This window comes from Otolemur garnettii, unplaced genomic scaffold (assembly GCF_000181295.1).
Source record: "Otolemur garnettii isolate 467f Iridium unplaced genomic scaffold, OtoGar3 scaffold00041, whole genome shotgun sequence".
NCBI classification, from domain to species: domain Eukaryota; kingdom Metazoa; phylum Chordata; class Mammalia; order Primates; family Galagidae; genus Otolemur; species Otolemur garnettii.
Genome location: NW_003852436.1, coordinates 3,184,804 through 3,202,345, shown reverse-complemented (window position 1 = coordinate 3,202,345; position 17,542 = coordinate 3,184,804). Strand labels below are relative to the sequence as shown.

The 17,542-nt window shown below is 36.9% G+C and overlaps 1 protein-coding gene across 1 annotated transcript in view; it reads left to right on the top strand.

The window, feature by feature from the left end:
- Nucleotides 1-11,232: 11,232 nt before the first annotated feature.
- Nucleotides 11,233-17,542, top strand: part of INPP4B (inositol polyphosphate-4-phosphatase type II B) — a 394,326-nt gene continuing 388,016 nt past the window's right edge. The window contains exon 1 of the mRNA XM_023513461.1: nt 11,233-11,290. The gene's annotated coding sequence lies outside the window, so the exon portion shown is untranslated. The remainder of the gene's footprint in view (nt 11,291-17,542) is intronic.

Genomic DNA, 17,542 nt, shown 5'->3' with positions numbered 1-17,542 from the left:
AACCTTGAGACCCTGGGATAAAACTCACTTGGTCATTGTGCATAATTTGTTTGTTGTGTTGCTGGATTCTGTTTGCTAGGATCTTATTGAATATTTTTGCATCTATGTTCATTAAAGATATTGGTCTATAGTTTTCTTTTCTTGTTGAGTCTTTTCCTGGTTTGGGCATCAGGGTGACATTTGCATCATAGAATATGTTGGGTAGTATTCCTTCTTTTTCAATGTTTTAGAAAGGGTTAAGTAATATATGTACTAGTTTCTCTTTAAAGTTTGGTAGAATTCTGATGTGAAGCCATCTGGTCCTGGACTCTTCTTTTTTGGGAGATTTTGTATAGTTGATTCTATTTTACTACCTGATATAGGTTTGATCAGCATTTCCAATTCTTTTGGATTAAGTCTAGGAAGTTGGTGTGATTCGAGTATTGGTCAAGTTCTTTCAGATTTTCGTATTTCAGAGAATAAAGTTTTTTGTACTATTCATTAAGGATTTTTTAAATTTCTGCAGTGTCTGTTGTTATTTCACCTTTGTCATTTCTGATTGATGATATTATGTACTTTAATTTTCTATTTTTGGTTAGGTTGGCCAAAGGTTTATCAATTTTGTTGAATTTTTCAAAAAAACAACTTTTTGACTTATTGATCTTTTGAATAATTCTTTTGTTTTTGATTTCATTTAATTCTGCTCTAATTTTAGTTGTTTCTTTTCTTCTGCTGGGTTTGGGGTTGGAATGTTCTTCCTTTTCCAATTGCTTAAGATGTCCTATTAAGTTATTGACTTCCTCTCTTTCTGTTCTCTTGAGAAAGGCTTGCAATGCTATAAATTTCCCTCTGAAGATTGCGTTTGCAGTATCCCACAAGTTCTGAAAATTCCTATCTTCATTATTGTTTTGTTCCAAAAATGTGGTAATTTCCTTCTTAATCTCATCTATGATCCAGCCATCATTCAGCATAAGGTTCCATTTCCATGTCTTTGTATGAGTATGCAGATACCTGTTATTGGTGATTTCAACTTTTTATTGCATGATGATCTGACAAAATGCAAGGAATAATTTCTATGCTTTTAAATTTGCTGAGGTTAGATTTATGACCTAAGATGTGGTCAATTTTGGAAGATGTTCCATGGGTATTCAGTTTTGTTAGGATGGAATATTCTGTCAATATCTGTTAAATTCAACTATTATATGGTGAAGTTTAAGTTCAAAATTTCTTTGTTTAGTTTCTTATTGGAGGATCTATCCAACGCTGCCAAAGGGGTGTTAAAATCTCTAACTATTATGGTGCTGGGAGATATTAAATTGCTCTTGTCTATCAAGGTCTCCCTTACAAATTGAGGAGCATTCTGGTTGGGTGCATAAATGTTAATAATTGACATCATGTTGAGTGTTTCCCTTAACAAATATGAAGTGACGTCCTTGTCTTTCCTTACTTTTGTTTGTTTAAAGCCTAGTGTATCTGTGAGTAAAATTGTCACCCCTGCTTTTTTCTGATTTCTGTTTGCCTGGATTACAGATGTCCATCCCTTCACCCTGAGTCTATATTTATCCTTTCAGGTAATATGAGATTTTTGTATGCAGCAGATATCTGACTTGAGTTTTTGTACTCAGCCAGCAAACCTATGCCTCTTAAGAGGATAGATTAAGCTGTTCACGTTAATTGAGAGTATTTATAAGCCTGGTAGTATTTTGGGTGTCAAGGTTTTCAAACGTCCACTGGACATTTTGACTCTTTTCAGTACTGTGGAAATTGGGGTTTGGTCAAGAATTTCAGAGTAAGTTTACTTTGGTAGTAGAGCATTGTGCTGGTTGTTATGGAGAATGAGTCTGAGGATATCCTGAAGAGCTGGTTTGGTTATGGCAAATTTCTTCAATGTGTGTATGTCATTAATGTATTTAACTTCTCTGTCGTAAATGAAGCTCAGTTTATACAGGATCCTGGGCTGAAAGTCGTTTTGTTTGAGGAGATTGATGATCGGTGACCATCCTCCTCTGGCTTGAAAAGTTTCAGCAGAGAAATCTGCAGTCATTCTAATATTCTTCCCCTTGTAGGTTATGATTTTCTTATGTCTAGATTTTCTCCTTCATATTAACTTTGGTGAAATTAATTATAATGTGTCTAGAAGATGCTTTATTTGGGTTGAGTCTTGCTGAGGTTCTAAAACTGTCTGCTATCTGAATTTCAGTATCTCTTGCCATGCTTGGGAAGTTCTCCTCAATTATCTCTTGGAGAAGAGTATCTGTGCCTTTCAGACTATCCTCTTTTCCTTCAGGGATTCCTATGAGGCAAATGTTTGCACTGGTCCCACAATTCTCTCAGGGAATGATCCATTTTTGCTTTCCACTACTCTTCCTCTTTGAGCATTTGCGAGCATTCAAAAGCTTTGTCTTCAGTGTCAGAGATTCTTTCTTCTGCCTGCTCCACTCTGTTACTGAGGGATTCTACTATATTTTGCAGATCTTAGAGGGCTGCAAGTTCTTGCCTCAATGTGTCAAAATCTTTGGTGATTTTTGTCTTTGAATTCATGGAATTCTTGAGACAAATTTTGAATTGATCCTTGAATTTCTAATTCCATCTTTACCTCCATTCTGTTAATCTTATTTGCAATCCAAATTCTGAATTCGATTTCTGACATCCCAGCCATTTGTTTATGAATGGGATCTTCTATTGTGCCTCCTTTGTCATTCCTTGGGGGAGTTGATCTACTCTGATTATTCATGTTGCCAGAGTTTTTCTGCTGAATCTGCCCCATGATTATTTTTCACTGTTTGGCTAGAGAAGCTAGCAAGGTGAAATTGAACTGAGGGCTCCTGGAGTTGTAAGTAACCAGCCTTTTACCAAAGAACTGGGACTGGTAATTGTGGATTTTCCCTTAGAGTTTTACAAAGGTCGCATTCAGAAATACACCCAGAAACTCTGGGGGACCTGCTTGGTATAGTGGGGCTAGATGGCACTGACCGGTATTCAGCTAGTCTCTGCCCTGTCCTAATAAATCAGTGGCTTTGGGCTGAAATCTCATCTGTGGAGATATATAAGCAACTAAGACACCCTCACCCCTGCCCCTACAGGCAATAACTAGAAGGGGAGACTCCCACACTCCCACAAGAACACAACCAGGATGGGTCCCCAGTTGAAGGGCTCAGGTTAAGAGTTCCAAACCAGTTGTCCCAGTCAACATAAACACCAATCAGGTGGGAGAGTTCAAAAGGTCTTCAGTGTCTAGGCAGTGGGAGTCCACTGGCAGCTCAATTTGACCCCAGTGGGAGGGACCATGGAACTGCCACCCCCCTCAGGGCCTGAACTGCCACTGTCGGGTGTGGTGCTGCGAGTCTGGGGTGCTGCTGTGTGCAGTTCACAGGGGGAAGCTGGAGGATCGTTGCCACTGGCCTGAAGGGTCACAGGAGCCTGACAGGGAACTAGAGGATAGAGTCACTGGCCTTGTGGGCCTCAGGGGTCACAGGAGCCAGGCAGGAGTCACTGCTCACAGGCCATGGGTCTCAGGAGCTAAGTAGGGTTTGCGGGCTGTGGGGAGGGTGTACTTTTGATTTCAACCCCACTTAACACTTTCCCTGTGCATTGGTAGAGGGAAAATCTTAAATACAAATGAAATGACATTTATCAACAGTTTTATTGATTTTTACTTCTTCATATAGTGAAAGTCTTAAGGAATCTAATTTTTTACTAAAAATCAAGTTATCAAAGGTTAAGTGCCTAAATTAAATTATTATCTAAATTATTTGAGGGACCTTGATTCTATAAGTTGAGGTGCAGAACCAGGACTGAGAATTGGTACACAGATTGCCAGATTTCCAGTTTTGTGCAATTTTCACTGTTTTGTTTTGTCTGTGTACTTAAAGAAAAACTTTAAAAGTAGAAAAATTTCCCTCTCCAAAACACAAATGTCTGCAGTTTGTATTGCACTCCAAATTTCTTTTTCAAGTATGGCCCAGTGTGACTTTATATTCTTCCGATAGGAATTAAAGAGATGATGAGTTTATGATCAGAGGAGATAGAATAGACGGGCCTCTGATGTAGCAATTCACATCCCTCCTTTGGAGCAACAAGTTACCTCGGGAAAGCAGAGACTGATACAGTATCAAAGTTACAAGCCTGTGAAGTAGATACAAAGGTCTTTTGACTTGCACAGCTGTGCAATGATTCTAAGGCACTGATACTGGGTATCTGAAATGGAAGCAGAAAGAATACTCAGATGTTGGAGATACATTCAGAGTGAAAAGAACATTTTGGGAATATATATTTTGACTCAGTATTAAAGAAGAACTTTTTCATAGTCTATCGAGAATTAGAATAACTGATTTTCTTCCTGAAATAGTGATAAGCTGGGCTCAGTATCATTGGAGATGTCAGCCTCATCTGGGTATGAGGCAAAGGTCATTCAAATGACGGATGGTTGAACACAATGATATTTTTTCATTTTTTCCACAGTCATCTTTGTAGGATCTTTCTAGCTTGAGATGCTGCTGTATGCATGGCTTTTTATTTGATGCTATCAGCTACGTTAATTGGTCAGAATTTTCTTCTTTTTCTTCGTAAATGCATTATTTTCCCTTTAATAAGTAATACATACTTTCTCAAAGAATTTGATAATTTTTTAAAAGATCAAAGTAAAACTTTTGTTGTAGTTTTGCCATCTGCACAATTAGGTTTCTTAGCTGTGGACTTAGAATATACTCTAGCTAGTTTAAAATAAAAGGAATTCATTTGGAGACATTCAGCAGGGTAGACTTAGCCCATAAATACAATGCCCATGATACTTCTAAAATCTGGAAGAAAAGGAATTTGTAGTTAAAGAAATTTTATTATACTATATTACTATATCTATCCTTATATTAATACAGTCATAAAATATGATTATGTACACATATGCTTGAGAGTGTGTGTGTGTGTGTGTGTATGTGCATGTGTGCATATGTGTATAGAGAAAGAGGCTGGTGAAGGCAAAAGTACCTAGGGTCCACTAAAATCTTAAAGAACAGAGACTCAGGCATGCAGGCCACCCTCCCAGGAGTTCCATCCCCCACCAGACAGTTGCTCTAGGCAAAACGGGCTGCTGCTGGTGCTGCTGCTGGTGCTGCTGCTAGCACAGGCTTCTCCACCCACACTGCTGATGCTGGGTCTGAGGGTAAAGCCCTGCCTCCCCTGCCTCTGAGAGCTGGCAGAAGTCTCAGCTCTCTAAACAGATTTCAGATGAAGTCTGTGTGGCTGGGTTGAAGGCTTTATGATGATATCATAAAAGCGTAGGCCATGTACTCACACCCTATGTGGAACAAAGACTGAGATTTCTGGCATCTGTCTTGGTGATGTGTGAACTTGTAAAGTGGGACATTTCCCACACACAAGAGAGATATTCCAAAGATTCTGGACAGCCAAATCCACCACGCAAATATAATCACTGCCAGCTCCTTGACACATGGGTTTTGTTTTTGTTTAATGGTTTTTAAAAAGCTATACCTATAGCTACTGAATATTTACTAGGTGATGGGTATTGTTTACACTGAATTATCTAATTTGATTATTAATCAAAAGTAATACCATTTGGGGATAGACAGTATTGTTACTACTTTTATATGAGAAAGCAGGCTCAAAGAAGCTAAGTAACTTGTCCACTGAGATAAAATTAAAGAGTAGTAAGATGGGATTTTATCAGAGTCTTACCTGCTACACCACACTCGGTCATAAATGAGATATACAACTTTAAACACCACTTTTTAACAACAGCATTTTTATACATAGTATAAGCCATTATAAGTGTGAATTTTAAGCCCTTTGTGAACATCTTTCTAATAGTGACCTAATATCCCGTCAAATTTATTTAACACTATATATTCAAAGATTTGTTGTTGAATATTTAGGATGTTTCTAATATTTTCTACTTAAGTTGTACTGTAGTAATTCTTTGTGTATACAGCTCCTTTCTGTATTTAGAACACTTCCTAGACTAGAAACTTAGAATTACTAGATCAAAGACATTTTTGAGAAGCTAATGCCACACTTCTGTTTATTTTGATGATGAAGAAACCTGCTCATTGATTCATCCAGGCAACATTACACACATTTATTGCATGCCTCCCACATGCTGGCTATGATACCTGTAATACTGCAATGAATATTTAATAGTCATTTGCCTAAAGAATGTTATGGTTTAGTGGGTGTTAAAGTAGGGTGTTTCTGAAATGAGTATCTCCTGCTAACTACATATGGTGAGAATGCTTCCTAGATTTTCTGGGACACTACAAGAACACTTTTAGAGAGTTCTTAGAAAATACTCTTAGAGATGTAGGAAAGTGGCATTCAAAGCCCAAAATATCATGAAGTATGGACTTTTTCTGTCTCCTTTGCCAATTTGTTAGTAGAATATTGTCAATCATTGTTTATAATGGTTGTTTCCTCGAGAATCAATGAGGTTGAATATTTTTCTATATGTTTGTTAATGAGCTGTTTCTTGTGAAGTATCTTTTGAATATTTTTTCATTTAGTATTTGTATAAAATAGATTTTGATGTATTACAGATAATTTCATTTCTGCTTTTATTTTAGTAGTATTTTTTTTTTACCTAAGGAAGATTTTTGCATAGTCCAGTACATCAGAGATTTTCTATGTAATTTCTAGCACTTACAACCTTCAGAAGTAGAACAAACCTCTTCAGAAAGGTGTATAAGTAACAAATCCCACATTTGACATTGCATTTTAATGGCATTGACTTCCCATAATACATTTGGAATTTATGTCTACATCTAATAGCTCATATTTAATTTTATTCAAGAAAGCTTGGCAATTTTCTTAGCAATTATTAAAAATTCTTTTTTATTAATTTGTGGTACTCATTTTAGTATGCAGTAAATTTAGGTTCCTTTCTGTATGTATCCATAGAGTCCTATGCTCATTTATATCAATCTCTATTATAACTAAAATTCCAGGGGCAGGAATCACATTGTCCCCTTAATAACTAGCACAGCACTTGGTGCATGACAGACATTACATGCTGCCTGTAATACTGAGATGAACATTTAATAGTCATTTGCTGTCTTGAATTAATGAATACAGAAAATTGGATGTTTCTGGGATGCCCATATTTACAATTTCTTTCTTTCTTTCTTTCTTTTTTGAGACAGAATCTCACTATGTTGTCCTCAGTAGGGTGCTGTAGTGTCACAGCTCACAGCAACCTCAAACTCTTGGGCTTAAATGATTCTCTTGCCTCAGCCTTCCAGTAGCTGAGCCCATACATCAATTTCTAAGCCATCTTTGCTCTGTGGTAAATGTTGGGTCACAGTAATATATTTTTATCATTAAAGCCAAACCTCTCATTAATATTAATATTCAGAATTTGCTTTATGATCCACAACTCTTTCTTCAAATGAACTTCAGAAAATTTTAATAGGCTCTATAATTATGCATCAGAATTTTCATTAAAATTATAATAAAAGTATAAATTTATTTGAGAAGAGTTAATATTTATATTGTAAATCCTTTCCCAACTTAAACATACATTAGGGTCTCCTATTTCTCTCTATAGCTTTTTGTAAATTTCTACAGTTATTAACAATTTATTTTATTGATTTTGTTACTGTTGTATTGGTTTGGATTATTATTCCTGCAATTAGGAGTTAAAATTTTATTTTGAAAGTTTTATTTTCTATTTATTATTATTATATAAAAGTTATACTGTTAATTTACTGTGCATCCTAGGACTTTGCTTGGATTATTTTATGAATTCTAACATAAATATTTTAATAGTTGTTCAGGTGACCTGAAGAATATTGAGAATAGTGTCATTGTCATTTAAATTCAATTTTGCCTTTACAATAAATGAAGACAATTGGGCAGGAAAAATGAGATATTTAGAACTCGCTTTTAGAGATCAGATTGAATTTGTACATCTATCTTAGAAATAATTTCTTATAATAGGTTCTACAATGTAAATAATACACATTTGTGAGGTAGATACTTAAATGCCAGGCTGTTTAAGGGACATGTGTGGGTTTTTCAGAACCCACGAGAAACACCATAGTCCACAATTCCCTGGTTTAGCATGCTTTCCTCCTGTTCTCATCTATACTCCACCCACTTAGTGCCTGCCTTTGGCTAAATAGCTGCAAACCTCTCACTAAGGGAGGGGTCCGTGGCCTTGAATCTCCCGGGCTATGTGGAGTCATTATGAGGCAGTTTAGGCCTCACTATTTTCCATGAACAACATGGAAAAGGCAAATTCCCAGCTTTGACTTTGGCAATATTCCATCACAACAGGCACTTTAGGGTAAAAGATGAGATAGGATGTGATAAAAATCCCCCTTCAGGGCCACAAAGGTATAAGGACAGGAAACAAAGAAGGCACTGGTCCATATAGCATAAAATTTACTCCAAATTGTTTTCAGAATGTCCCAAATTTTAATATTAATCAATAATGATTAATCAATTTTATTTATTTATTTATTTGGAGGCAGAGTCTCACTTTGTCATCCTTGGTAGAGTTCCATGGTGTCACAGCTCACAGCAACCTCCAACTCTTGGGCTTAAGCAAGTCTCTTGCCTCAGCCTCCCAAGTAGCTGGGACTACAGGTGCCCTCCACAATGCCTGGCTATTTTTTGTTTCAGTTGTCATTGTTTAGCTGACCCAGGTCAGGTTAGAACCTGCCAATCTCAATGTATGTGGCTGGTGCCATAACCACTGTGCTACAGGTGCTGAGCCAATTCATTCAATTTAAAATCCAGAAGTTGTTTAAAATAGAATCTTGTATTTTCTACTTAAATAAAACTTTATATTCCCATTAACAACAATATATATTTGGTCATTTATTGTGAAACTGATGATAAGTGTTAAATAAGGCTTTTCATTTGCATTAACCCTTTGGGATATATTTATAGTGACCATACACCTTAGTGGGTTTGAGTAAATATTGGTTCTTAATACTTGATGGGAGATGACAGGTAATGAATAACACTATAGTGGGGACAATCCAGTTTATATTTGATGTATTTAGTCTTTACTACATGAAGTTTTGCCCTTTCTCAGTATACTTTGTTAGTAGGTTAAAAAAAAATATTCAAGAGCTTATTTAGACACCTTGGACCATGTATGAATAATACATTATTCATACTGTTTTCAAGGTAGACGCATGACTTTTGCAGATGTAATGATACCTTAAAATATGAAGAGGAAATGTACAAGCTGTTCTGGTGATAAGAACAGGACACTGCCATCTGCTGTGTGTACAGCAGAGCACAATGTTTAGCTTTGGGTAGATTTGAAGAAGAAAAAAGATAAATTACAATTTTGTTCAAGTGTTACGCTAAAGCTACTATCTCAGACTTCTAATGGCCATGACTAATCAGAGCAGTTTCTTTTGCAAAATCTACCTGAAAAAAAGCTTGATACAGCAAACATGACTTCACCACATAAGTGTTTTGTGTTTAGCAATTAGTAGATTATAATTCTTTAGTTGTAACTGATTGATTTCATGCTTTCTATTTTTATGAAAATGTCCTTTTCTTTTTTTTTTTTTTTTAAGAGACAGAGTCTCACTTTGTCACCCTCAGTAGAGTGCCGTAGTGTCACAGTTCACAGCAACCTCCAACTCCTGGGCTTAGGTGATTCTCTTGCCTCAGACTCCAGAGTAGCTGGGACTACAGGCACCCACCACAATGCCTGGTTATTTTTTTGTTGCAGTTTGGTCAGGGCCAGGTTTGAACCCGCCCCCTTCAGTATATGGGACTGGTGCCCTACCCACTGAGCCACAGGTGCTGCCCGAAAATTTCCTTTTCTAACATTTATTTATATTAAAAGCAACTCTGGATCTATCAGACTCAAAAAGTAAGAAATCTTAAGACAAATTGGGATAAGGTATTTTGTTTTCCCCAAATTAAACGAAGCCTGGTATAATTTAAAGCTTGCTTTGTATAATTTCATCTTCCTATGTTGAAACAATACATAGTGAAGAGTGATAGATGATAATATGAGTGAGAAAATCCTGTGTCCCCTCTGCATATTGACACTCCTAGAGCAAAATTTTGTTTTAAATAAGGTATGGCGATTAAAGGACAATGTTAGCCCAATAAGTTATCATTATTTTTTTGATGGATAAATGACATGTTGGTAATTAGTAGTAAATTTACAATTTAAAAATTGTCATTGCTTGTAACAAAATAGGAAAAAGTATTAGGTGGCATTGTTGATACACTTATTGAATAATATATAACAAATATTTTGATAAACAATATGACATAGTGGTAAAATGCCCAAACTCTGGAACCAGACCACTAGATTCAAATTCAAATACTAATACTTAAACTAGATGTAGGACTCTGACTGAGTTACCTCACTGTCTTTGCCAAATTCTCTATCCATAAAATGTGTATGATAATAGTACCTACTTTACAGGGTGGTTGTTTCAGGGCCCCAAGACTATCCTCAGGCTCCCATGATTCACTGGAAGAACTTACAAGACTCCGAAAAGCTGTATAATCAGTCATTTTTCATAACGGGGAAAGAATATGGGTTAAAATTAGCAAAGAGAAAAGCTCATGAGGCAAAGTCTAGGAATAAATTTCCAGGTATTCTCTTCCCATATGCTTAAAGCTTCTAGTAACAAATGTGTGACATGTGTGAAGTAAGGGGACCAGGGAAGCTCTACTGAACTTTGCTCCCTAGAGCCTCATTGGCTGTCAGTTAGCATTGGGTGATTGACCTCAGTTACTCAGACTCCAGATCTCCTTCCCTCCAGAGAAAAACTTTAGCCTAAATCACATTTTAGAATAAACGTGTCTGATCAAACTGGAACAGCAAAGCCAAAGGACTTGTGTGTACTAAACGCTCTTATCAGGCAGCCTATTCAAGTGCTCAGAGGGTATTTGGGGGGTAGGGGTGGGGTTTGAGTTAACTGTTTTTTGGCCAGTGGCTATACATGCAAGGAATAAATGAATTAATCTATATAATTCAGAATAGTGCTTAGCATAGAATAATGCTTGGCATATATAAGCAGTAAATAAGGATCAACTGTTATTTCTTCTAGTGGAGTTTGTGAGCTGAATGAAACAGATTACTTTGGAATAAAAATAAGAAATAGCAACTTGTATGTTCTGTGAATCTTGCACTGATACTAAGTCCCCAAGTTTGTAACGATGAGCATTATAAGTATATTAAATATTTTATCTAGGGTGCTTTAGTAAAAAAACATCCAGTGAAACAAAATCCTAACATTGTATCTTTTGGTCCTTTACAGAGCCCTGAAACCAGAAAAACAAAGAGAACTTTTGAGGAAAACAACATAAATCAGGTATAAGACTCATTTTCAACCCATAATATTCTTTTAAACTGGTTACTAATTAGAGCTTACTAACGAAATATTTCACGATAATTCCAGTTTGGTGTTTTAGAATACGAGTGACTTCATGTCATATGTGGCTGACCATATCTTAAAGAGAAATTAATTTTCATTGTACATTAAACCAATTTTGAGGGTTTCAGTTAGGCCAGGCCTAGACAGAAATGTAAAGAAATTGACAAATTATTATTCCTATTATTAAATAAATACATATTCATTAAAGGCCTGTTATATGGGAAAACTTCCCTATAAGGTAATTTTTACAGAATTGGGCAAAGCAGCCCTGGTCATTCCTGCTTCCATGGCACTTATGGTCCAATAGAGGTCACATAAAATACATAAGCAGATCTAAAATATGAGCAAAAGTTTTAATCAATGCTATGAAGAAAAGTAGTAGAGTTCTGTGGAGGGAAATATTGGAAGACAAGGGAACAATTTACTGTGGGTTGGGTAAACAGAGGGTATTTCTCTGGAAGATGACATTTAAACTAAGACCTGAAGTGTGAGGAAAGAATCCAAGACAGATAGAACAGCACTGAATAAAGTAAATTGAAAGGAAAAACAGCAAACAAAATAATTGAAAGGCGGATAGTGTGGTTACAATAAAGTCAGGTGAAAATAGATACCCACGAAGCTGGGCTGCATGTAGGATGAAAATGAATGTGGGAACTGGCCTGGTCTCAGCGGGGTTAGTTTCCATAGTAAGGTGCCTTCGGACCAGCTGTGCTTGGCGCCTTTCTGTTCTTGGCATTTCTGTGATATCATTTGGTCTGTTTCGACCTATCGCATGGCATGCCCTGACAAAGCCTGGTGCATATGAGTTTTTACTATGCAGAGAGTTTCTCAGTAAGTTCATTCCTCTGAACACTAGTTCCATGATGCATTCTGCATAAAATAGTTTGGGCTAGGAAGGTTTCAAAATTTCTAAAGATTGCAGTACTTTCAGGAGCTTTCAATGAGTATTTTAACCTATTACAGGGTTGAGAAGTTCTACAGTAAAAATGTAAAACCAAACGTATCACATACAAATACACACGTGTGTATCTTTATCTAACGTGGTATTTCCCAAAGCTATTTCCAGGGTTATACTGGGAAATGTTTCAAATGCTTCTGTCTTGGAAATATGAATTTTAGGAAGATTCTTTTACACCTGAGACTGGCCTGATTTTGGTAACTTGATCTGTTTTATAGCTATGTACATTAAACTTGTTAGGTAATTTTCTTGAATCTAGATAATTCAAGCCAGAAAAAAAATCTGTTTGCTTTAGTGGTTTAGTTTTTTCTCGCAGGTTTTCCTTGACCTAAATTATGTGGTTAATCACTTCAAATCCTGACTATGGTTTATATATGTGAAAATATAGCCTTAGGTACCAATAAGGATAACTGGAATAAGAGCTTATTAAGTAATTTTCAATATTAGCATTAGTCATTGGTTCTCTTAAGGTGACCAGATTTTAACATTGGTAAAGTGGGACACCATTGACAGGGGTGGGGAGGTGGGGGGTGGTTCTTAATTAAAAATTTGGTCTACATGGAGCAACAAATATTTTCATGGAACCCAAAAATAGTATTGCAATATATATATATTTTTAATTTCAACATAAGTACAATTTACAAATATAATACATTTTTTAAAAATTATGTACAGGGTGGTGCCTGTGGCTCAAAGGAGTAGGGTGCAGGTCTACCTGGGCGACCTTGCCCAGGAGGGGAGTAGGGAGTTTACATTAGCCTTTTCATTTCCAAGTGAAGTTACATTGACCTCCTCATTCCCAAATGGAGTTACATTAACCTTTTCAGCAGCATATATTCCCTTCCTATTGTCCTGCAGTTCCCTGGCTTGTCATGCATTCTTTCCAAAAATCAGGACTTTTTTAAAATGCCGCAGGACGCCAGACAAATTGTTAAAAATCAGGACTATCTAGCCAAAAGTGGAACGTCTGGTAACCTTACTCTTAGTCAAACAGAGAAACCCCCCCCAAAATACTGTTTGCACCTCAGCTAGTCTGAACCATGTGTCTTTCCATTGAAAATGCTTATTCTCTTTGACTTGTAAAATTTTTATAATTTGAGTTCCTGAAAAAGACTTAAAGTGAGGCAAATGACTTGGGGTACTGCCTACTTTGGTACTTTAAAGGGTAATTTGATCTGATATAAAATATGGAGATTTTTTTGTGTGTTTCCAGCAGTAAAAGCACAAGGACCCAGAGTATTAGAGTTGACCTATACTTATTATAGAGGAGAGGCTTTCAGCATGCATATTAGAGAGGCCGTTGACTTTTTTAGATATATTCAGCATCTTTCAGTTAAGTTGGCTGTTACTAAAAAAGAAAAAAAATACATAAAAAATTTCCTAGGATTTCATAACTTAAAGACAAAGCAATTGTTTCCTCCTCAAACAAGAGACAGCTGCTTTTTAATTACTGCTGTCACCATTTGCTTTCTACAAGAGATGTGTCTCAAACTTGGGATCTAATTAGAAATCTTAATTGAAAATGGATTTTTAAAAAAAGAAAAGAAAGACAAAAGATCAACACGCATGCATGTAAGTAGGGAGAAAGACAGAAATGTTAATATTCCAGCCGGATTGAATTATCACCACCTGAGATGACTTGGCCTCTGAGGAACGTGTTATCTGGGACCAAAGCAAACTTTACTGTTTCTTCTTTCAAGAAGAATTTCCTCAACCAAATGAGGAGTCTTTTAACCTCTATAAATTGTGATTTTTCAGAGATTATATTTTTCTCAGTGTGAAACAATGTTTTTAACACATTGACTGCCACACTAAGAAAATAATCTTTTTTTCCCCTTGGGGCCATGGTGTTTTATTATGAGAATACATAGAATAAAAATTTGGAAAGCAAAGTGATCTGTTCTAATTTAATGAAAAATTTGTTTATTTTGTATTGTTTTCTGTGCATAAGTTATATGCAACTCACATGGCACTAATCAGTTTTTCCATTTCATGCCCATGAGTTTGAGTTGTATGTGACTCATGACATACCCCCAAAGTGTGTACAAGTAGGTACAACAATGTCACACCACCACCTTTTATCGTATTGATTTTGTTCAAAGAACTTCCAGGCAAATGTTCAGGGCAAAATGCTCAGTCAGAAGTTATGGTAATTAGAAAACAGGTGAGCATATGTGGTGCACTTCAGTGGGCTGCTGGAGCAGGGTAATGGGAGGTGGGGGAGACATGCCCATTGACAATAAAAATGATTAGCAGTGGTGAAGGGGTTTTGGTGGATGAAGGAATGACGAGGCCTGGCACACCGTCTGTGCTGAAGGACGCAGGAGCTCAGGGAGGAGTCCTCTTGAGCAAACCTCAGGTCATATTTATTATTGTAAAACAGGAAGAAGGAGACAAAAGCTGCTTATCAGACATCAGCACTGATAGGGACTGTCTCCGCTTTGTTTTTGCAAAACTGCTGACCTTGAGCACAACCTTTGCCTCCAGCATCAAGAGACCTTTGAAATCCAGAGCATCTTTACTGCCACCTCACATAGACAGACTCTCTTGGAGGTTAGTTTTCTGCCCTCCTGTGTATACACAACTCACATGCCATTCTCCAGACTCTTTCAGTCTCGCAAGCAGAAAGTGAGTTGTGCCCAACACCAGGACACAATTTTTCCTACACAGAAGTTTCATAGCTTTACAAGGTCCCAGACTCAAAACTAGTGTGAGTTAAATACAACTCACACAGCAGTCAACGAGTTAAAGTTTTAAAGCCAAGATTTAATCCTAGCTCCCTAATCTGTTTCCTGTGTGACCCTGGCCAAATTTTGAAGCTACTTTTATCTCAGTTTACACATCTCTAAAACAAGATTTTCCAATCCCATTTTTCAACTTGGTTCCCACCTTTTTCCTTTTTGATTTACACAGTAATTGGTGTGTAGTAGCAGGTCTAGAAATTATGTTAAGTTTTAGAAAGGAAGGAACAAGAATGAAGTAAAAGAAGAAAGAAGATTAACCTTGAAAATATATAATAGATAGCAGAGAACATTATAAATAGAAAACATTGAGAAAGTGCCTATTGATTTTGGACACTGGAGGCAAAGACTCAAAGGCGGATCTATCAATCCTTTGATTCAAACCATGTCTTTTTTTTTTCATAGATGTTTTGGAATCTGCTATCCAGATTGTAAACCCCACTTAGAAGCATAGTTATATATTACATATAATTTTTGAATTATTCACAGCACTTTTCATGCTGCTAAGTGTAGTGGATGCTCATTTAACATTTGATTGATTGAGCTATGAACAGTGCAAGGAAGCAAACTGTGCCCGAATCGTCCCATTCCCTGGCTTAGGAACACCATATGTAGCATGCAGAGCCAGACTAGTTACACCGCCCTGTGAATTACGTCACTCAGTGATAACTCCATCCTGCCCTGCTCCTCTCAGATGAGCAGCTTGCTGTTACTGATGTCTAGTGCACGTTCCGAGCCCCTTGCATTTTCAGGGGTCTCCATTGTCAGTGTTCTCTTCTCTAATGCCTTTCTCATTCTTCTTCCTGTCTCTCTCTCATTCTTTCCTTTCTCTCCCTTCCATCCCCACATTTTCAATGCACACATTTCCTAAATTCATATGAAGGATCAAATCCTCCATGAAAATGTATTTCCTTAGAAACACATCATTATCTTATCGCCTTTGACTTTTTTGTTTGTTTTCAGTCTATCATTTATTTGCTATCTGTGGGAACAGAGCCAGAAAGTCAAGCCACGTCGTATGTTAATGGCTCTTTCCTTCTACCCTCTTCCATATCCTGTTACCATTTGCCAGAAATCCTCGCCGAAGGAGGTGGTCTCTGGTTTGCCTCCACGCAGGTGTCTAGGTTACAGGTGGGATGAATTCAGACCATGAGTGCCAGGCTGCAGTGCTGTCAGTTGTCTGAGTCAGGCTGGCTCTCTGAACGGGTACTTGATTCTTGTCACTGTGTATCTTAAAGTCTGGAGCCAGGCTCTGCAGCCCAGATGTCCACAGGTTTGATTCTTAGGACACCTGCCTGCATCCCTTTCTCTGCATTTATGACTTGGGTACACATATGATGCTGAGAACTGCTCTTCCATGGAAACCTGTTCTACTGCTTACCTGTTTACCACCCCAGCCCTAGGTAAACCCCTTATTTGTTGATGCATGTTAGGTCAAACTTGAGTATATCACTTAAGTCTTGGCAGTTTGTACCCTTGGCTACTTTTTTAATGAGTCAATTTTTCTGTCCCAGTTTATCCTTCTTACTCTCTTGCCAAATGCATTTCTGTTTGCTTCTTTCCCTATCCCTGCTTGATGATTATCAAAGCTTTCCAGTTCTACCTCTTCTTAGGCTGTTTCCCACTTGCTTGACCTTATTAATAAAATTAGTAATACTATAATATTGGCTGACCACTTATAAAATATTGTTTATTTTTATTCACAGTTTCAAAATTTATATCAAGTAAAAGTTGCAACTTTTGGCATACAGTTCTTCGGATTTTTACAAATGCACATAGCTGTGTGACCATCACCACAATCGAGGTATAGAACACTTATAATACCCTCAGATCTTTTTCTGTCTCTCTGTGATCAAACTCTTTTGCTGACCCTCTTCTGATAGAAACCACTGATCTGTTTCTATTCCTCTGATTCTGCCTTTTCTGTTTATAATGCCATACATTCAAGTGGAAACATAAGGTACCTTGCCTTTTAAGTCGACCTCCTTTCATTTACCATATTGGGCTTAACATATTCCCACACTAGAAAAGAAAATTTTCCTTGAGTACATGGTGTTTTATTATGAAATTAGAATAAAAAACCTTCATTAGCAATAATTGTACCTCAGATAAACCTCATTGGCTGCAATACTATGTGCAAAGCTTAGAATAAAAACTTCACAAACAAAACAATCCTTTCTAATTTAATGACAAATTTGTTATTTTGTGTTGGTTTTGTGCGTGAGTTATATGTAACTCACACCACGCTACAATTATTTTTACACCGCATGACACATGAGTTGTATTTGACTCACAAGACACCTATTGAATTTGTTTTTTCATTCCTTAAGTATTTAGTCTGGAGTTGACCTCGATGGATCTTTAGTCTTGAGTAATCCTAGATGAGGCAACAATGTTACAGTTGCTACATTCTATCCTGTAAGTCTGTGCAACAATGTCACAGTTGCTACATTCTATCCTGTAAGTATGTGCAACAATGTCACAGTTGCTAC